The following is a 21,851-nucleotide window of genomic DNA, read 5'->3' as shown; positions in this document are numbered from 1 at the left end:
GAAAAAAAATGGCCCTTTAAGAGCTATGGGAGGCAGTGACGTTTTGACGTCGCTTCTGCCCTGCAGTGTCATGGAGACGGGTGGGGGCCATCTTCCCCTCACTCGTCTCCATACCCAGGCAGGGGGCAGACGCGATCGCCTCCGCCACTGCCGATGGCTCCGGTAAGCGGCGGGGGCCCTCTATCGCCGCCCATAAAAGTGATCTTGTGACAAATCAGCCGCAGAGACCACTTTTATCTTGTACCGGACCACCAGCCGAACAAGAGGATACCGGGGTTATGGCAGCTAGCTGCTGCCATAACAAGGATATCCGTCCTCAAAGTAAGGACATACATCGGCGCGCGGCGGTCCAGAAGCGGTTAAGGTCGTATGCCTAAACTGCCTGTTAATATATTATAGACACATGATTGACTCTTTCACGTACCCCCCGAAGAAGGAGATTTTGAAAACTCCGAAACGCGTCGGGTGAATTATAAGCAAATACTGTCAATCGTTGTGGTGACTGTCAAAATTTATATGCAGTATTGTTAACATTCCGCCTATATTTTTTATTCTGTATCTTGTATGTACTTTATTAATAAAATGTATACTTTTCTATATACAATGGTATTTTAAGTGCCTTAAAAGTCCAGTCAAGGGATTTTTCTTCTTTATCATGAGACTGTTAGAGATGACGTTAGAGTCCCTTCACAAGGCATTGCCCTAACATTGGAGCTCCCTACACCACCATAAAAACTATTGATGCCATATCTGATATTCCTTTACCAGAAACATGCACAGTATCTGCAGTGAGTGACGAGCCAAACTGCCCTGGGTTCGGTTCCAGGAGGGTTTGGTGAACTTCAAACAAGTTCGGGTGTCGAAACTGAACCCCACTGAAATCAATTCAAGGCAAGCAAAAATTGCCTATTTTCTGGGCGGGGTGGAGCCCTGCCCCGGGGAAGATGTACCAAGGCAAAAAAAAAAAGAAAAAATAACAAAAACATTCCCAAAGAGAAGCAAAAGAGACCAGGAACCATGGTGAAGGGTCACCCTCCATAAAAATAATCCGGATCACGTTTACATAAGGACTGGGAAGACTGAGAGCCGGCTGCACAAAGTAGTACCAGCCATAAGTGTATTTTAACCCCTCGAGTGCCAGGACATTTATAAACTTACCCTGGTAGACAAGTGGTTAATTATAGTTCTTTTGTTAAATACTGCTTACGCCGGCCATTAGCTCTCTGATTGCCAGGCTTCTGCTAAGAGGGTTTCCAGACCTAAGTTCCATTATGATGCTGCTAAAAGTTTTAATGGAGATTTTACACCGGACTTAATTAAAATCCTGTGACTCTGGAGGTTTACAATGCTTATTTAGCTATTAAGAGGTTTTGCAGGCTAATTACTGACCCCCCTATTCTAGCTTGTTACTGTTGTGATGGAATTTTTAGTAGCCTGCCTGCGTCTAAAGGTAAACTGTTCAGTCCTACAACCTGATTACTGAATTATTACTGAATTATTATTATTATACAGGATTTATATAGCGCCAACAGTTTGCGCAGCGCTTTACAATATCGGGGAAGACGGTGCAATTACAATACAATACAGGAGGAATCAGAGGGCCCTGCTCGTTAGAGCTTACAATCTAGAAAAATTATGATTTTTTTTTTCTTCTTGCAATTAATTTTTTCATTTAATTTTTTTATTAATTCATTTTACTTTTTTTTTTTTATTAACCTCCCTGGCGGTATGATTATTTCGGATTTTAGGTGCTGAAAGCGGTACAACTATTTTGCATGGAAATTTGGCGTTTTTATATTGTAGGTCTGTAATTCTTAACAATAACACACTTAAATCTGTCCAAACAAGAGTCTAGTAGATATCCCGGGTATGATAAAGTTTGAAACACAAAAACATAAATTATAATATAATAAATAAAAATAAATAATAAAAAAATAAAAAAATAATAATAATAAAATACATTTTCCCCACGATTCACTATCGCTCAATTCTGCAAGTGTTCTAATTTACTATCGCTGTTTTCTAGCTGGTCTAAAGCCACTTTTGATGTAAAGGGACACTTTTTGGTTGCTATGGACAACCTCCAGTTTCCAGGCAGAAAGAACAGTGTATATGCATGCAGGACATAGGACAAAGCACTGAGGACAAAAGGGATGTGAAATAATTTCATACAGTACTGTAATCTGTAAGATTACAGTACTGTATGTGTTATGTTTTTACAATTTTTTGAATTTACCGCCAGGCTCCGCCCCCATGCGTTGCGGCGCTCGCAGGGAACGGAGCCTGGCATGGAGAGGCTTCGGGCAGAGGACAGAGCCCGCAGACACTGCGGGGGACATCGCAGGATCCCCGGGACAAGGTAAGTAAAGCCACACCAGGATCCTGCGATGTAATCCGGAGTGTGGCTCGGGGTTACCGCTAATGGTCCTGATAACCCCGAGCCACACTCGGGAAAACCGCCAGGGAGGTTAATTAATTTTTCATTTTGTTTTCTAATTCAATAATTTTTATTCAGTTTAACCACTTCAGCCCCCGGAAGGATTTACCCCCTTGCTGACCAGAGCACTTTTTGCGATTCGGCACTGCGTCGCTATAATTGAGAATTGCGCAGTCGCGCAATGTTGTACCCAAACAAAATTGACGTCCTTTTTTCCCCACAAATAGAACTTTCTTTTGGTGGTATTTGATCCCCTCTGCGATTTTTATTTTTTGCGCTATAAACAAAAAAAGAGCGACAATTTTGAAAAAAAAAAAAGCAATATTTTTTACTTTTTGCTATAATAAATATCCCCCAAAAATATATATAAAAAACATTTTTTTCCTCAGTTTAGGTCGATATGTATTCTTCTACATATTTTTGGTAAAAAAAAAAAATCGCAATAAGTGTATATTTATTGGTTTGCACAAAATGTATAGCGTCTACAAAATAGGTTATAGTTTTATGGCATTTTTATTATTAATTTTTTTTATTAGTAATGGCAGCAATATGCGATTTTTATCGTGACTGCGACATTATGGCGGACACATCGGACACTTTTGACACCATTTTGGGACCATTGTCATTTATACAGCGATCAGTGCTATAAAGAGGCACTGATTACTCTGTAAATGACACTGGCAGGGAAGGGGTAAACACTAGGGGGCGATGAAGGGGTTAAGTGTGTCCTAGGGAGTGATTCTAACTGTGGGGGGGGGGACTTCTACTCACATGACAGCGATCACTGCTCCAGATCACAGGGAGCAGTAGATCTCTGTCATGTCACAAGGCAGAACGGGGAAATGCCTTGTTTACAAAGGCGTTTCCCCCCGTTCTACCTCCCTGTGACACGATCGCGGGCACCCGGAGGACATAGAGTCCGCGGGACCCGCGGTCACGGTCACAGAGAATGCAGCGGACGCCCACAGTGCTGCTTCTTAAAGGGGACGTACCTGTACGCCCTTTTCCCCACCCGTGCCATTCTGACGACGTATATCGTTGTGCAGCGGTTGGAAAGCGGTTAACAAGTGATTCTGAATTATGAATTTTGAGTGCGACTCATATTTGCCTCTCAGCATACCTGTGTCGGGACAAGGTCTTCTAGAACCCAGGACAAACATGCCAAAATGTATGAGCATTATGTGTCAGCAAATCCCCCCCTCCCCCCCAAAAAAAATAAAAATTGAGCACTAATCTGCATGCATATCCTGTAAGCATAAATTCCCCCTACACCCAGTACAAATCCGCTACCCTCCAAAAGCCCCCCCAAAATCACCCCTTCTAGCACAAATCCTCTACCCTTCAAACCCCTCAAATTACATCTCCGAGTGCACATCCTCTCCCCTCCTCTCACTTCAAATCCCCCCTCCCAGCACAAATCTCCCTCCTAGCTCAAATCCCCCCCCCCCCCACCCAAAAAAAAACCCATTCATCCTCACTAGCACAACCCTCTCCCAAAAAAAATATTTCCCCTCCTAGCACAATTCCCCTTCCCCCTTTACCATATCACCTCTTCTAGAACAAGTCCTCCAAAGCCCCCCTCCTAGCACAAATCCTCTTCCCCCACCCCCTCCCAACACAAATCCCTCTAAAATCACCACTTCCCCAAATGTACCCTCCTAGAACAATTCTTAGCCCCTGCTGCCCCCCTAATTCCCCCTACCAACACAAATCCCCTCCCCCCAAAGCTCCTTGTGGTGTCCCTCTTCCACACTTCACATGATACCACAGTGCCCAGGGCAGCCGCCCCTCCTGCCCACCCCTCGTCGCAGGCCCTGCAGCATACCTTCCAATTGTCTGCGATTTGGAAGGATTGTCTCTATATTGGAACAAAATCCCTCTGCCCCTTGTAACTCTTCAAATGTCCCTCTGGTATAGACGACCTCTTATGCCTCGTACACATGGTCGGACATTGATCGGACATTCCAACAAAAAAATCCATGTTTTTTTTCCGACAGACGTTGGCTCAGACTTGTCTTGCATACACACGGTCACACAAAGTTGGTTGGAAATTCCGAACGTCAAGAACGTGGTGACATACAACACGTACGACGAGCCGAGAAAAATGAAGTTCAAAAAGCCAGTGCGGCTCTTCTGCTTGATTCCGAGCATGCGTGGAATTTTGTGCGTCGGAATTGTGTACACACGATCGGAATTTACGACAACGGATTTTGTTGTCGGAAAATTTGAGAACCAGGTCTCAAATTTTGTTTGTCGGAAATTCTGACAAAAAACGTCCGATGGAGCCTACACACGGTCGGAATTTCCGACAAGCTCCCATCGAACATTTGTTGTCGGAAATTCCGAGCGTGTGTACGCGGCATAAGTGTCAGATTTGTCCACCGCAATGTCGCAGTCCCACTAAAAAACGCTGATTGCCGCCATTACTAGTAAAAAATAAAAGTTAAAAAGTCCCTAAAAAAAAATCAATCCCATAGTTTGTAGATGCTATAACTTTTGCGCAAACCAACCAATATGTAGCAGAATACATATTGACCTAAATCAGGGGCAGGCAACCTCGGCCCTCCAGCTGTGGTGAAACTACAAATCCCATCATGCCTCTGCCTGTGACTGTCAGGGTCTTGCAATGTCTCATGGGACTGGTAGTTTCACCACAGCTGGAGGGCCGGGGGTGCCTACCCCTGGCCTAAATAGATTTTTTTACATTTTTAAATTAGATAGTAGAAAATAAAAAATATTGTTTCTTTTTTCAAAATTGTCGCTCTTTTTTTGTTTATAGCGCTAAAAATAAAAACCAAAGAGGTGATCAAATACCACCAAAAGAAAGCTCTATTTGTGGGAAAAAAGGACATACATTTTATTTGTGTACAACATCGCACGACCGCCCAATTGTCAGTTAAAGTAACGCAGTGCCGTATCGCAAAAAATGGCCTGGTCGTTGACCACTTACGGACCATCCGCCATCGTTTTACGTCGGTAGTTTGAAGAGGAGTATCGTTGTTATGGCAGCAGCTAGCTACCATAGCCCTGGTATCCTCTTCTTCGGCCGGCGGTCCGCTTTCAGATAAAAGTGGTCTTTGCGGCAGATTCGCCGCAAGCTCACTTCTATCGGCGGTGGGAGAGGGCCACCCCCTCCCGCTGCGCTCTGGTGCCCTCCGCCGCTTACTGGAGCCGCTGGTAGTGGCGAAGGCGATCTGATCCTTGTTCTTGCTGGGTATGGAGCTGAGTGAGGGGAAGATGGCCCCCACCCGTCTCCATTCCATTGCAGGGCGGAAGCGACGTCAAAACGGCACTTCCGCCCACAGCTCTTATTTATTTTTTTTATTTTCTTCAAATGATATTTTTAAATTTTTTTTTAATTTTTATTATTGCATTTTAGTGTAAATATGAGATCTGAGGTCTTTTTGACCCCACATCTCATATTTAAGAGGTCCTGTCATGCCATATTTCTATTACAAGAGATGTTTACATTCCTTGTAATAGGAATAAAAGTGACACAATTTTTTTTAAACAAGAACAGTGTAAAAATAAAAAAATAAAAGGTAAAATCAATAAGAAAAAAAAAAAAAATTTTAAATGCACCCCGTCTCGCCGAGCTCACGTGCAGAAGCGAACGCATACGCGAGCAGCGCCCAAATATGAAAACGGTGTTCAAACCACACATGTGAGGTATCGCCGCGATTGGTAGAGCGAGAGCAATAATTCTAGCCCTAGACCTCCTCTGTAACTCAAAACATGCAAACTTTAGAATCTTTTAAACGTCGCCTATGGAGAAATTTGTCTCCATTCCACGAGCGGGCGCAATTTTGAAGCGTGACATGTTCGGTATCAATTTACTCGGCGTAACATTATCTTTCACAATATAAAAAAAATTGGGCTAACTTTACTGTTGTCTTATTTTTTAATTCAAAGAAAAGTGTATTTTTTCCAAAAAAAACAAGTGTGCTTGTAAGACCGCTGCGCAAATACGGTGTGACAGAAAGTATTGCAATGACCGCCATTTTATTCTCTAGGGTGTTAGAAAAAAAATATATAATGTTTGAGGGTTCTAAGCAATTTTCTAGCAAAAAAAAAATATTTTTAATTTGTAAACACCAAATCTCAGAAAGAAGGCTCGATCCTTAAGTGGTTAAGGGGGTAAATCCTTCCAGGGCTGAAGTGGTTAATTCATATAGAATTGAATGAATCAGAAAAATATTGCAATATGGCCACTAGATGGAGCTGGCTATCATAGAAGCGAAAGGTCCACTTTGATTGTTAGGCATTCTTATAGTCACTCATGATTGATTAACGAACTTCCATCCCACCCTTATAACAGTGTAAATTTGAGCATCCTTAATGGGTCAGCACATTGCTGGGGGAGAACATTGCAGGGGCTTCTATTCTTAAGGCTTCGTTCTTGAAGTGATTCTTTCTGATATGCACTTCAATCTTTGCACTTCAGCGATTGCACAAAGCAAACATACATAGCAAACTGCACTGGAAAGCACCTAACAGACTGCAGGTGATCCTGTCTCTCTATTAAGCTCTCCTTCCACTCGGTAACACGCGCTCTCTACCACTCCTTCTGACACTCGTGTCCTCTCTCCTCAAACTCTTACCTTCACCCCTCTTCTCCACCCCCCTGCTTATACATATCACCCTGCCTTCTGTCCTCACCCTACCACTGCTCCTACCAACTCTTCCTCATTCTACATGCATATACTGATAAAACCTCCAGTACTCTGAGACATGCCCCTTCATATAAATCACATCCCCACATTACCTCCCTCACCCTCCTGCTTCTCCTAACCTCTGGTGACATATCCCAAAACCCTGGACCGCCATCTGTCCTTGCCCAATGCTCCCATCCCCCTACACCTTCTGGCAGCAGCCGCAACCCACAGAACTTAGTCTCTATTCCTCTTCTTTCCAAAACCAGCCCCCCCCCTGTCCTGTGCCCTTTGGAAAGCATGCTCTGTCTGTAACAAACTCACCGCCCTCCATAAACACTTTATCACAAATTCCTTAAACCTACTTGCCATTACTGAAACCTGGCTTCATGAATCAGATACTACTTCTCCTGCTTCCCTCTCCCATGGTGGCCTTATCTGGTCTCACTCCCCCAGACCAAGTGAGCGGAAGGGAGGTGGAGTGGGAATCCTTATATCCCCATGCAGCACCTATCAGGTACTTCACCCACCTCCCTCTCTGACACTCTCCTCTTTTGAGGCACATTGCATTTGTCTATTCTCTCCCATTTCTCTATGAATTGCTGTCATCTACCGGCCCGATAGATAGATAGATAGATAGATAGATAGATAGATAGATAGATAGATAGATAGATAGATAGATAGATAGCATAGGTGTGCGCAGCCTTTTGCATTAGGGTGTGCACCTCAAAGCTCAAACACACACTACCGATTGCTCACTGTGTTCATTCAGAATGGGAAGGGGTCAGTAAATTACATATTTACTAGCCCCTTCCCCCATTCATCCTAAAACATCCCCGCAACAACAGCTGTCGGGAGAGGAGAGGAGGGAAGTCAGCAGCGGTGCAGGGGGAAGGAGGGGAGCTAGGGCAGTAGGGGGAATCTATGCTGCACAGGGTGATTAGGGTGTGCCTGGGCACACCTGGCACACCCTGTGCGCACACCTATGATAGATAGATAGATAGATAGATAGATAGATAGATAGATAGATAGATAGATAGATAGATAGATAGATAGATAGATAGATAGATAGATAGTCTACAAGCAGAAAGTCATTCCAGCTATAAAAGAAGCAACTGCTATACTGTAAAGTGTCCACTAGATGTCACTAGTATAGCACTGCTGGAAAGATGCAGTGATAGAATATAGATCCTGGTGCCCAACCTGTGCCTGGAGGGCCGCATGTGGCCCTTTGGTATATGATGTGCGGCCCTTGGACCTCAGTAGTCTGTAGTGGGAACATTGATTAGGGTAATTGCATTTATCTCTACTAGCCTCATGTAACATCTTCCCAGTTTCCTATTGTCTTCTGTAGCATGTCCATAGTCTCTGACCCTCCTTTCCACTATTAGAATTGCAGTCTCTGACAGTCCTCTCAATTATTACATTAAATTAACCATTATGTACGGCCCTTTGGTGATATCAGGGGGCCGCAGTTAAGACCACCTATTGCTCATAAGTTGACAACCACTGAGATAGATAGATAGATAGATAGATAGATAGATAGATAGATAGATAGATAGATAGATAGATAGATAGATAGATAGATAGATAGATAGATAGATAGATAGATAGATAGATAGATAGATAGATTTTAACAAGTATTGCTGAGCTGTAAAAATATATGTGATAAGCAATTAAAGCCATTTCAGTTATAACGTGGTTAAATGAAGTGAAGCAGCTGTCATACTGTACCATGGCCACTAGATGTCACTAGTAATGCATTGCTGGGGAGCTGCACCGTGTTTAGAACTCCATAGATGAGTCAGTTAGTCCTCATGCACACAGGGCATTAGAAAAAACGAGCTGCAAAGCCACTACCAATGGCACAAAAAAAAGTCTGTAAAAACGCAATTTTAGTAGCTTTCTGCACTGGCGTTAATGCGCGTTTAGCCACATTAGCTTTTAGCAGCGTTTCTCTGCCTCTATTCAAAAATGTTTCCCTACGAGAGCCGTCTTAACTGATCCGACTTTCAGCCCATTGATTTGAAAAGAAGTTGTATCAAAGTTGGATCATGACGATCCGACTTGTGGTGTGACTTGTGCTCTGAGGATCCTAAAGGGAAACCCCACGCCAAAATGAAAAAAAAACTGCCCCCCCCAAGACCATTGTACCCCTACTCTTTCACCCAAAAAGGTATCAAAAATAAATAAAAACAGTTCACAGGTTTTTGACAAAGTCCTTTATTAAAGCAGCTCCAACGTGTCTTTTCCCTCCGGTTCTTCTCCCCCTTCATGTGATGTCTTCTTCCCCTGGGTTCTTCTCCCCTCTCCGGTCATGTCTTCTTCCTCCGGTTCTTCTCCCCTCTCCGGTCATGTCTTCTTCCTCTGGTTCTTCTCCCCTCTCTGGTGATGTCTTCTTCTTCCGGTTCTCTCCCTCCTCTGCTGATATCTTCTCCCTCTGGTTCTTCTCCATACCTCCCAACTTTTGAACTTCAGAATGAGGGACACTTGAGGAAGAAAGTAACGTTGCATAGTGCGCCGCCGAAAATGTGGGTGTGGTCAAACTCTTGACAGTGGGAGGTGCTTAAGGGGCGTCATTAAGCAAAACTCGGGCTTCCTTGTACCTATAAAATATACTTTTATTATTGTTCCACAAGCAAGAGTCTCATGGATATATGCAAACCCCAGCACATTCATTTAAAAAAAAAAATAAAGGGTTTTGGAGTGCATTACGTACAGAGTGCTGGGTTCTGGGATGAGCTACATACAGAGTGCAGGGTTCTGGGATGAGTTACGTACAGAATGCAGGGTTCTGGGATGAGCTGCGTACAGAGTGCAGGATTCTGGGGTGAGCTGCGTACAGAGTGCAGGGTTCTGGAGTGAGCTGCATACAGAGTGCAGGGTTCTGGGGTGATCTGCATACAGAGTGCAGGGTTCTGGGGTGAGCTGCGTACAGAGTGCAGGGTTCTGGGGTAAGCTGCGTACAGAGTACAGGGTTCTGGGATGAGCTACGTACAGAGTACAGGGTTCTGGGATGAGCTGTCTACAGAGTGCAGGGTGCTGGGGTGAGCTGCGTACAGAATGCAAGGTGCTGGGGTGAGCTGCGTACAGAGTACAGGGTTCTGGGATGAGCTGCGTACAGAGTGCAGGGTCCTGGGATGAGCTGTCTTCAGAGTGCAGGGTGCTGGGGTGAGCTGCGTACAGAGTGCAGGTTTCTGGGGTGAGCTGCATACAGAGTGCAGGTTTCTGGGGTGAGCTGCATACAGAGTGCAGGGTTCTGGGGTGAGCTGCATACAGAGTGCAGGGTTCTGGAGTGAGCTGCATACAGAGTGCAAGATTCTGGGATGAGCCATGTACAGAGTACAGGGTTCTCGGATGAGCTGCCTATAGAGTGCAGGGTTCGGGGATGAGCTATGTACAGAGGGCAGGGTTCTGGGATGAGCTGCACACAGAGTGCAGAGTTCTGGGATGCCCTATGTACAGGGTGTATGGTTCTGGGATGAGCTATGTGCAGGGTTCTGGGATGAGCTATGTACAGGGTGCAGGGTTCTGGGATGAGCTATTTACAGGGTGCAGGGTTCTGGGATGAGCTATATACAGGGTTCTGGGATGAGCTATGTACATGGTACAGGGTTCTGGAATGAGCTATGTACAGGGTGCCAGGGTTCTGGGACGAGCTATGTACAGGGAGCAGGGTTCTGGGATGAGCTATGTACAGGGTGCAGGGTTCTGGGATGAGCTGCGTACAGAGTGCAGGGTTCTGAGATGAGCTACGTGCAGGGTGCAGGGTTCTGGGATGAGCTATGTACAGGGTTCAGGTTTCTGGGATGAGCTATGTACAGGGTGCAGGGTTCTATGATGAGCTATGTACAGGGTGCAGGGTTCTGGGATGAGCTATGTACAGGGTGCAGGGTTCTGGGATGAGCTATGTACAGGGTGCAGGGTTCTGGGATGAGCTATGTACAGAGTGCAGGGATCTGGGATGAGCTATGTACAGAGTGCAGGGTTCTGGGATGAGCTGCGTACAGGGTGCAGGGTTCTGGGATGAGCTATGTACAGGGAGCAGGGTTCTGGGATGAGCTATGTACAGGGTGCAGGGTTCTGGGATGAGCTGCGTACAGAGTGCAGGGTTCTGGGATGAGCTACGTGCAGGGTGCAGGGTTCTGGGATGAGCTATGTACAGGGTGCAGGGTTCTGGGATGAGCTATGTACAGGGTGCAGGGTTCTGGGATGAGCTATGTACAGGGTGCAGGGTTCTGGGATGAGCTATGTACAGGGTGCAGGGTTCTGGGATGAGCTATGTACAGGGTGCAGGGTTCTGGGATGAGCTATGTACAGGGTCCAGGGTTCTGGGATGAGCTATGTACAGAGTGCAGGGTTCTGGGATGAGCTATGTACAGGGTGCAGGGTTCTGGGATGAGCTGCGTACAGAGTGCAGGTTCTGGGATGAGCTACGAACAGGGTGCAGGGTTCTGGGATGAGCTACGTACAGGGTCCAGGGTTTTGGGATGAGTTGCATACAGAGTGCAGGGTTCTGGGATGAGCTACATACAGGGTGCAGGGTTCTGGGATGAGCTGCATACAGAGAGCAGGGTTCTGGGATGAGCTACGTACAGGGTGCAGGGTTCTGGGATGAGCTATGTACAGGGTGCAGGGTTCTGGGATGAACTATGTACAGGGTGCAGGGTTCTGGGATGAGCTGCGTACAGAGAGCAGGGTTCTGGGATGAGCTATGTACACGGTGCAGGGTTCTGGGATGAGCTATGTACAGATTGCAGGGTTCTGGGATGAGCTATTTACAGGGTGCAGGGTTCTGGGATGAGCTATGTGCAGGGTTCTGGGATGAGCTATGTACAGAGTGCAGGGTTCTGGGATGAGCTATTTACAGGGTGCAGGGTTCTGGGATGAGCTATGTGCAGGGTTCTGGGATGAGCTATGTACATGGTGCAGGGTTCTGGGATGAGCTACCTACAGAGCATGCTAGGTACAGAGTCCATCCATCCACATCTATTACTACACCCTCCCTCAGCAATAACCTCTGCACCCCCCCAACACAACTCCACTCCTCTGCCCTAATCTTTAGCCCCCCCACCCTCCCCAAAGCTACACCATTGTCTCCATGATTACCTTCCTGGCTCCTCTTCCATCCCCTGCAGCAAAATCTTTCTTTTCAGTGCACTAAGGTGTACACTCATTGTCGGCTCCAGAACTTCCCCTACCATGTAGGAGAATGGGGATCACGCTGCTGTAGAATCAGGAGCTTCTCTCCCTAATCCTGCCATTGAACACACTGCACTCTGACAGACCAGCACTTGTCCCCTGTGCAGAGCAGGCAGGCTGCTGTAGAAGTGAAAGCGTTGAGCTATGAGCACACTGAAAACATGGCTGAAAACAATGATTCGGGACATACCTCTTACACAGCGGGTCCACAGGACAAAGGTGCATATGCGGGAATGTCCCGCCCAATCCGGGACTGTTGGGAGGTATGTTTCTCTCTCCGCTGTGTTCTTCCTCTGGTTTTTCTGCTGCCTCCGGTTCTTCTTCCTGATGTTTTCTCCCGACGCTTGCTCTCGCTGTTGTGTTAGGTCCGGCGTGTGCCATTACTTATATAGCCATTGGGCGTTGCCATCCGGTGACATCATCCGGAGACCCCGTCCCCTTGTGATGTCACCGCCCAATTAAATGTGCACCGTTTAGGAGATATTCACCCTGCATGAAGCCAGTGACATCACTGCCACATGCGCTCTGAAGGTCCGGCATACCTTGCCAGATCTTCAGAGCTTTCTGCGGGAACCGAGGGCTCCCCGTGCGCATGTGCGGGAGTGACATCATTGCGGCTTCGGCCAAACACATAGACGGAGTGTGCAAACCTGGAAGAAAGACAGGGGGATCATGTCAGCCCTCCCAGCGGTGACTTTACAGCACTGGAGAGCTTCGTTCCAAGGTGAGTATTTCATAATTTGCTAGTATGCGATGTATACTAGCACATTATGCCATTGCCTGGCAGGGTTTTTTTTGGAACATCTGCGGATTACTATCACTTTAAACTGGAGGGACTCTTTAAAGAGGAGGTCCGCCCACCCCTGCAAAAATTAAAAGCCAGCAGCTACAAATACTGTAGCTGCTGACTTATAATATTAGGACACTTACCTGTCCTGGAGTCCTGTGATGTCGGCACCACAGCCAATGTTTCCATCAGCTGTCGGGTGCTGCCGCCGCCATTGCAGATAAGGGAGCCCAGCAGTGCAGCATTACGGTTTCACACCGGGTCCCTACTGCGCATGCGCAAAATGTGCGAAAGTTCCACTTTTGGGTGGAACTCCGCTTTAAATAATGAACATGTGTGATAGCTGCGCTTAGGACAAAGGATTGAGGTATGCAGCCCCCCTAAAGGAGCTTCCCTAAGGATCCTCCACAGAATACTTAAAATTTATAATGGGGTATGGCGCTTCCTGTAGGATTATATGGGGTGGTATAGTGGGAGATGGGGGGGGGTTGTGATCCCTTAGTATCCTAATGTGATCTAAATACAGTTTATACCCCCACCATAACCCTTAGTGGTGGTTCACGCTACCACCAAAAAATTATTATGCAAATAAGAGCGATCTTAAGTGATATAAGTTATACAAAATCATAAAGAATCATAAATGTGAGCACAATAAATATAGGGGTGTAGACTAAACACCTAAAGTTGTGATAAAACTTCAAAGAAAAACCACCATAGATTATAGTGGCTTAGCATTAGACAGAAACATATAAGTGCATCTCCGCCTAATTAGTGCATATATATACAAATTAATTTATAATTAGTGATCATAGTCCATAGGATAATGAATCTCTTCAGAAACCAGTGTTCAAATTTTCTTCAAGGAAAAAACCGTGACTGGGGTGCTCTCAGATGATCTTAGTGACTTTTGTGCTCCCCCTCAAGGGTCCCCACTCACCAAATCCAACAACCCCAAAAGGGGCAAACAGCATAAGATATCTCCACCGCGATCTCCTCACCGCCACGATCATATAAGGCGTCCAGGGTAGTCTCCGCTCTCCGTATTGGTGGTTAGAATATATTCATAGTGGCTCCATATTATGGAATGACAATTGTTACCGATTAAATACTTCAGGGTACACAGAAAAGTTGCTTCCAGATTGTTTGAGCCAGAGGGTTCAACACAAAGGCATACCTCAAAAGTAAGGAGGTGCCTGGCCCAAAAATGCTGGTCCAGCTCCCCCCCACACACACAGCACCAACCCGAGAGGGAAAAAGCCAGGGGACCCACTTTAGGGGAAAAACAGGAAAGACCCTGCAAAAAGGTGTGTGGAAGTTGCTTGGCTATACAGGGAGAGGTGTTATTGTTATATTGTACTTCTACAAGCACCACAACTGATGAAAGTTTGTGACCGCTCGCTCCAGCACCCAGCCCAAGCAACTTCCACACACCTTTTTGCAGGGTCTTTCCTGTTTTTCGGCCTCAGTAGGTCCCCTGGCTTTTTCCCTCTCGGGTTGGTGCTGTGTGTGTGTGGGGGGGAGCTGGACCAGCATTTTTGGGCCAGGCACCTCCTTACTTTTGAGGTATGCCTTTGTGTTGAACCCTCTGGCTCAAGCAATCTGGAAGCAACTTTTCTGTGTACCCTGAAGTATTTAATCGGTAACAATTGTCATTCCATAATATGGAGCCACTATGAATATATTCTAACCACCAATACGGAGAGCGGAGACTACCCTGGACGCCTTATATGATCTTGGCGGTGAGGAGATCGCGGTGGAGATATCTTATGCTGTTTGCCCCTTTTGGGGTTGTTGGATTCGGTGAGTGGGGACCCTTGAGGGGGAGCACAAAAGTCACTAAGATCATCTGAGAGCACCCCAGTCACGGTTTTTTGAACACTGGTTTCTGAAGAGATTCATTATCCTATGGACTATGATCACTAATTATGAATTAATTTGCATATATTTGCACTAATTAGGCAGAGATGCACTTATATGTTTCTGTCTAATGCTAAGCCACTATAATCTATGGTGGTTTTGAAGTTTTATCACAACTTTAGGTGTTTAGTCTACACCCCTATATTTATTGTGCTCACATTTATGATTCTTTATGATTTTGTATAACTTATATCACTTAAGATCGCTCTTATTTGCATAATAATTTTTTGGTGGTAGCATGAACCACCACTAAGGGCTATGATGGGGGTATAAACTGTATTTAGATAGTTCACATTAGGATACTAAGGGATCACAAACCCCCCCCCCCCCATCTCCCACTATACCATACCATATAATCCGCTTTAAATAACTTTCGGGTCTCAGGGAACCCCTGTCATCAATTATTCTAATCTACAAAATACAGCTCACGGGTTATATTCGTGCGAGGAGTAAGCCATAGATATAGAAATGAATAAGGAATAAGGGTGTACTTAGCATATTTGATACCCTGGGGCTGCTCTAAACCACAAAATTATTTTCAGTAATAATGAAATTAAAAACAAATCATTAATAATGACCAGAAAAGAAATGCAGACATTGAAATATGTAGTGTTCCATTACATTTGTGGTCAATGGGGAAGATCCCACTTACATTGATGGTCAGTGGAAAGGGGCCCACTTTATGCTGGTGGTCCGTGTAGTGCCCACTTACATTGGTGGTTAGTCTGATCCCTTTTACAATGGTGATCAGTGGAGAAAGGCCCACTTAGATTGATGGTCAGCTGGGGAATGAACCCCTTAAATTGGTGGACATTGGGAGATGGGACGCCTTAAAGGACCTTTTTGGATAGAGCAAGGGAGGGTTATAACGCCTGTCAGATTATCTTTTTTTTTTTTTTTTTTGCTATCTGTGTCCCATTGCGGAGATTTCCCTTCACTTCCTGTCCCATAGCCACACAGGAAGTGAGAGGAAATCCCTGCAAATTAAGGGACTTACTTGGGGACCCCCAGCTCACCAGAACTAGTGTCCCCATTGGAAGATTTACCCTTTATTACTTTTCTGGGGACAACCCAAAATTTGGGATTTTCTTTTACTTTCCCTTTTAATGATAATGGTAAACTAAGGTGACCAGATTATTAAAATTAAATCCGGGGACATATTTTTTTTATTGGCAAATGGTAAACTATTTTATAAGCATATTTTCCTCAAATTATATATGCAGTGTATGTGATATGTGTTTATGGAATGATTGTATGATATATACACATTATTCCTCACATTTCGTCCAAAAACAAAGATTAAAAAAAAGATACTTCTTATAATTTTTTGAGATATGACTACCAAATGTTATGAAGATAAGAAAGAGAGTGCAGAGTTCAGGAGTGTGTTACATAAAGAATGCACAGCTCAGCTGGGCCCATTTATGCAGCCTTATCAATGCCCAGCAATGCAGCCTCACCAGTGCCCAGCAATGCAGCCTCACCAGTGCCCTTCTATGCAGCCTCACCAGTGCCCATCTATGCACCCTTACCAATGCCCAGCAATGCAGCCTCACCTGTGCCCAGCAATGCAGCCTCACTAGTGCCCAGCAATGCAGCCTCACTAGTGCCCAGCAATGCAGCCTCACCAGTGCCCAGCAATGCAGCCTTATCAATGCCCAGCAATGCAGCCTCACCAATGCCCTTCTATGCAGCCTCACCAGTGCCCATCTATGCTCCCTTACCAATACCCAGCAATGCAGCCTCACCTGTGCCCAGCAATACAGCCTAACCTGTGCCCAGCAATGCAGCCTAACCTGTGCCCAGCAATGCAGCCTTACCAGTGCCCAGCGATGCAGCCTCACCTGTGCCAAGGAATGCAGCCTCACCTGTGCCAGCAATGCAGCCTCACCTGTGCCCAGGAATGCAGTCTCACCTGTGCCCAGCAATGCAGCCTCACTAATGCCTAGCAATGCAGCCTCACCAGTGCCCAGCAATGCAGCCTTACCAATGCCCAGCAATGCAGCCTTACCAGTGCCCATCTATGCACACTTACCAATGCCCAGCGATGCAGCCTCACCTGTGCCCAGCAATGCAGCCTCCCCTGTGCCCAGCAATGCAGCCTCACCTGTGCCCAGGAATGCAGCCTCACCAGTGCCCATCAATGCAGCCTCACCTGTGCCAGCAATGCAGCCTCACCTGTGCCCAGGAATGCAGCCTCACCTGTGCCCAGCAATGCAGCCTCATCTGTGCCAAGGAATGGAGCCTCACCAGTGCCCAGGAATGCAGCATCATCTGTGTCCAGGAATTCAGCCTCATCTGTGCCCAGGAATGCAGCCTCACCTGTGCCTAGGAATGCAGCCTCGCCTGTGCCCAAGAATGCAGCCTTGCCAGTGCCCAGGAATGCAGCCTCACCTGTGCCCAGGAATGCAGCCTCATCAGTGCCCAGGGATGTAGCATCATCTGTGCCCAGGAATGCAGCCACACCTGTGCCTAGGAATGCAACCTCACCTGTGTCCAGTAATGCACCCTTACCTGTGCCCAGGAATTCAGCCTTACCAGTGCCCAACAATGCAGCCTCACCAGTGCCCAGGAATGCAGCCTCACCAGTGCCCAGGAATGCAGCCTCACCTGTGCCCAGCAATGCAGCCTCACCTGTGCAGGGGAACAGAGAGTAGAGCAAGAGGAAAGCCGGCCGGATCATCACACAGGACGGCGTCTCCCGCTGTGTCAGCATTAATATGAATCGCCAGCTGCCCGCTGTCACACAAGTCCCGTCTCCTGGATCGGCTCCCACCTATGAAAGACAGCACATGTCCTGGCATTGGACAGGTGTACTGTCTGTCAAAGGAGCCATACCAGGAGGCGGGACTTGTGGATTATGGATTTGACCACATATTCTTCCTTCTTGAGCGGCAAAAATAAATGCGACAGCAATCAGTAAAAGCCACTTCAGTTTTGAAGTAGGTAAATGAAGACAAGCGGATGCCATGTTGAGCAGCGGCCACTAGATGTCACTAATAGTGCATTGCCGGGGAGCTGCAACATGTTTAGAAACCCAGAGATCAGAATGTTATAGAATATAGATAGATTAGATCAGGCTTTCTGAACTTTTTTTTTTTAACACAGAGGAACCCTTAGATTTTAGAACAACATTTCAGATCTCACAGAGGACCCTGCAAATGAATCTATCTACAGCTCACTATTAGTGTGAGTAAGACAAGTCCCTTACATTGGTGGTCAGTGAGAAGAATGCTCCTTACATTGGTGGTCAGTGGGAAGAATGCTCCTTACATTGGTGGTCAGTGGGAAGAATGTTCCTTACATTGGTGGTCAGTGGGAAGAATGTTCCTTACATTGGTGATCAGTGGGAAGAATGTTCCTTACATTGGTGGTCAATAATAATAATGCCCCTTACATTGATGATCAGTGGGAAGAATGTTCCTTACATTGGTGGTCAGTGGGAAGAATGTTCCTTACATTGGTGGTCAGTGGGAAGAATGTTCCTTACATTGGTGGTCAGTGGGAAGAATGCTCCTTACATTGGTGGTCAATAATAATAATGCCCCTTACATTGATGATCAGTGGGAAGAATGTTCCTTACATTGATGATCAGTGGGAAGAATGTTCCTTACATTGATGATCAGTGGGAAGAATGTTCCTTACATTGATGATCAGTGGGAAGAATGTTCCTTACATTGATGATCAGTGGGAAGAATGTTCCTTACATTGGTGGTCAGTGAGAAGAATGCTCCTTACATTGGTGATCAGTGAGAAGAACGTTCCTTACATTGGTGATCAGTGGGAAGAATGTTCCTTACATTGATGATCAGTGAGAAGAATGTTCCTTACATTGGTGGTCAGTGAGAAGAATGTTCCTTACATTGGTGATCAGTGAGAAGAATGTTCCTTACATTGGTGATCAGTGAGAAGAACGTTCCTTACATTGATGATCAGTGGGAAGAATGTTCCTTACATTGGTGGTCAGTGAGAAGAATGTTCCTTACATTGGTGATCAGTGAGAAGAATGTTCCTTACATTGGTGATCAGTGAGAAGAACGTTCCTTACATTGGTGATCAGTGGGAAGAATGTTCCTTACATTGGTGATCAGTGGGAAGAATGTTCCTTACATTAGTGGTCAGTGAGAAGAATGTTCCTTACATTGGTGATCAGTGAGAAGAATGTTCCTTACATTGGTGATCAGTGAGAAGAATGCTCCTTACATTGGTGATCAGTGAGAAGAATGTTCCTTACATTGGTGATCAGTGGGAAGAATGTTCCTTACATTGGTGATCAGTGAGAAGAATGTTCCTTACATTGGTGGTCAGTAGCTCATAGGCGTGCGCAGGGGGTATGCTGGGTGTGCCTAGCTCAATAGGTTGCACACACCTATGAGATAGATACAGTGCCTTGAAAAAGTATTCATACCCCCTGAAATGTTCCACCTTTTCTTAGGTTACAACAAAAAATGGAAATGTATTTTATTGGGATTTTATATGATAGACCAACACAAAGTGGCACATAATTGTGAAGTGAAAGGAAAATGATAAATGATACAAATAAATATGTGAAAAGTGTGTTGTACATTTGTATGGCGCCCCCTCTGAGTCAATACTTTGTAGAACCGCCTTTCACTACAATTACAGCTGCAAGTCTTTTTGGGGATGTCTCTACCAGCTTTGCACATCTAGAGAGGGACATTTTTGCCAATTCTTCTTTGCAAAATAGCTCAAGTTCTGTCAGATTGGATGGAGAGCGTCTGTGAACAGCAGTGGCGGTGCGTCCATAGAGGGCGCAGGAGCGCCACCCCCCCTCTCTCCTGCACCCATCAATCTTCAATAGGTAGATTCATGCATTGCATGAATCTATCTATTGTCGCCGCTGCCACCCCCTATTCAAGCGTCCGGCCTCTTGTTGGGCGCCGGGCATCGGAATTACAGTGGCGGGGTGTTTTTGGAAGTGCTTGATTAGAGCCGTGGGCTCTAATAGGCTTCCAAATTGGTAAACTGTGCGCGCACTGCTGTGCGTTCACTGCTTACGTAGTGCTGTGTTAGGGAATTGAATAAATCGCTTCCCTAACACTGACCCGCCTCTCAGCCAATCAGGTGACCTGTCACCTGATTGGCTGAAGCGACAGGCACTATGATTGGATGCCTATTGGGTGTCCAATCATAGCAGAAGAGGACAGAAGACATTGATGACTCAGAGGGAGCGTGGAGGAATGTGCTGACCCTTGACAGGTAAGTGCAGGGCGGGGGGGACACTGGCAGCATTTGAAGGTGCAAACTGGCGGCAATTCATGGGTACAGTGGCTGCGTTTGATGGGCACAGTGGTGGCAATTGATGTTTTTTTGTTTTTTTTCAGTTTGCGCCCCCCTCAAAAAATTTTGAGCACCAACTGTCACTGGTGAACAGCAATTTTCAAGTCTTGCCACAGATCCTCAATTGGATTTAGGTCTGGACTTTGACTGGACAATTCTATCACATGAATATGCTTTGATCTAAACCATTCCATTGTAGCTCTGGCTGAATGTTTAAGGTTGTTGTCCTGCTGGAAGGTGAACCTCCGCCCCAGTCTCAACAGGTTTTCTTCTAAGATTGTCCTGTATTTGGCTCCATCCATCTTCCCATCAACTCTGACCAGCTTCCCTGTCCCTGCTGAAGAAAAGCATCCCCACCACATGATGCTGTCATCACCATGTTTCACGGTGGGGATGGTGTGTTCAGGGTGATGTGGAGGACCTTCTTCCACATGTTTGCCGTGTCCCCCACATGGCTTCTCACAAACTACAAACAGGACTTCTTATGACTTTCTTTCACCAATGTCTTTCTTCTTGTCACTCTTCCATAAAGGGCAGATTTATGGAGAACACGACTAATAGTTGTCCTGTGGACAGATTCTCCCACCTGAGCTGTGGATCTCTGCAGCTCCTCCAGAGTTACCATGGACCTCTTGGCTCTTCTCTGATTAATGCTCTCCTTGCCCGGCCTGTCAGTTCAGGTGGACGGCCATGTCTTGGTAGGTTTACAGTTGTGCCCATACTCTTTCCATTTTCGGATAATGGATTGAACAGAGCTCCGTGAGATGTTCAAAGCTATTTTGGTATAACCTAACCCTGCTTTAAACTTCTCTATAACTTTATCCCTGACCTGTCTGGCGTGTTCCTTCATGATGCTGTTTGCTCACTAAGGTTCTCTAACAAACCTCCGAGGGCTTCACAGAAGAGCTGTATTTATACTGAGATTAAAATTACACACAGGTGGACTCTATTTACTAATTAGGTGACTTCTGAAGGCAATTCGTCTTTAGATTTGATTTTAGTTAGGCGTATCAGAGTAAATGCAAATGCACGCCACACTTTTCTGATATTTATTATTAAAGAATTTTGAAAAACATTTATCATTTTCCTTCCACTTCACAATTATGTGCCACTTTGTGTTGGTCTATCACATAAAATCACAATAAAATACATTTACGTTTTTGGTTGTAACATGATAAAACGTGGAAAATTTTAAGGGGTATGAATACTTTTTCAAGGCACTGTAGATAGATAGATAGATAGATAGATAGATAGATAGATAGATAGATAGATAGATAGATAGAGATCGAACGACAGATTTGACTAGACATTTATTTTCCCTGCCGAAAGGAAGTTATCTCCAAGCTGCAGAATCAGATGTGACATGTACAGATGAAAGCCCTTCCACTTCTAATGTGGATAAATGAAGAGACGCAGTTGCTGTACTGTACAGTGGCCACTAGATGTCAGTGGCGATGCCTGGAATCTGCTGTAGGCATTGGATATAATATTGATGGAGAAGTCACATAACACAACTTACCATTGTGTGGTAAACATCATCATGCAAATGAGGTGT

Source organism: Aquarana catesbeiana, linkage group LG09 (genome assembly GCF_042186555.1).
Source record: "Aquarana catesbeiana isolate 2022-GZ linkage group LG09, ASM4218655v1, whole genome shotgun sequence".
Taxonomy (NCBI): domain Eukaryota; kingdom Metazoa; phylum Chordata; class Amphibia; order Anura; family Ranidae; genus Aquarana; species Aquarana catesbeiana.
Note: the sequence above shows the minus strand (reverse complement) of the source record.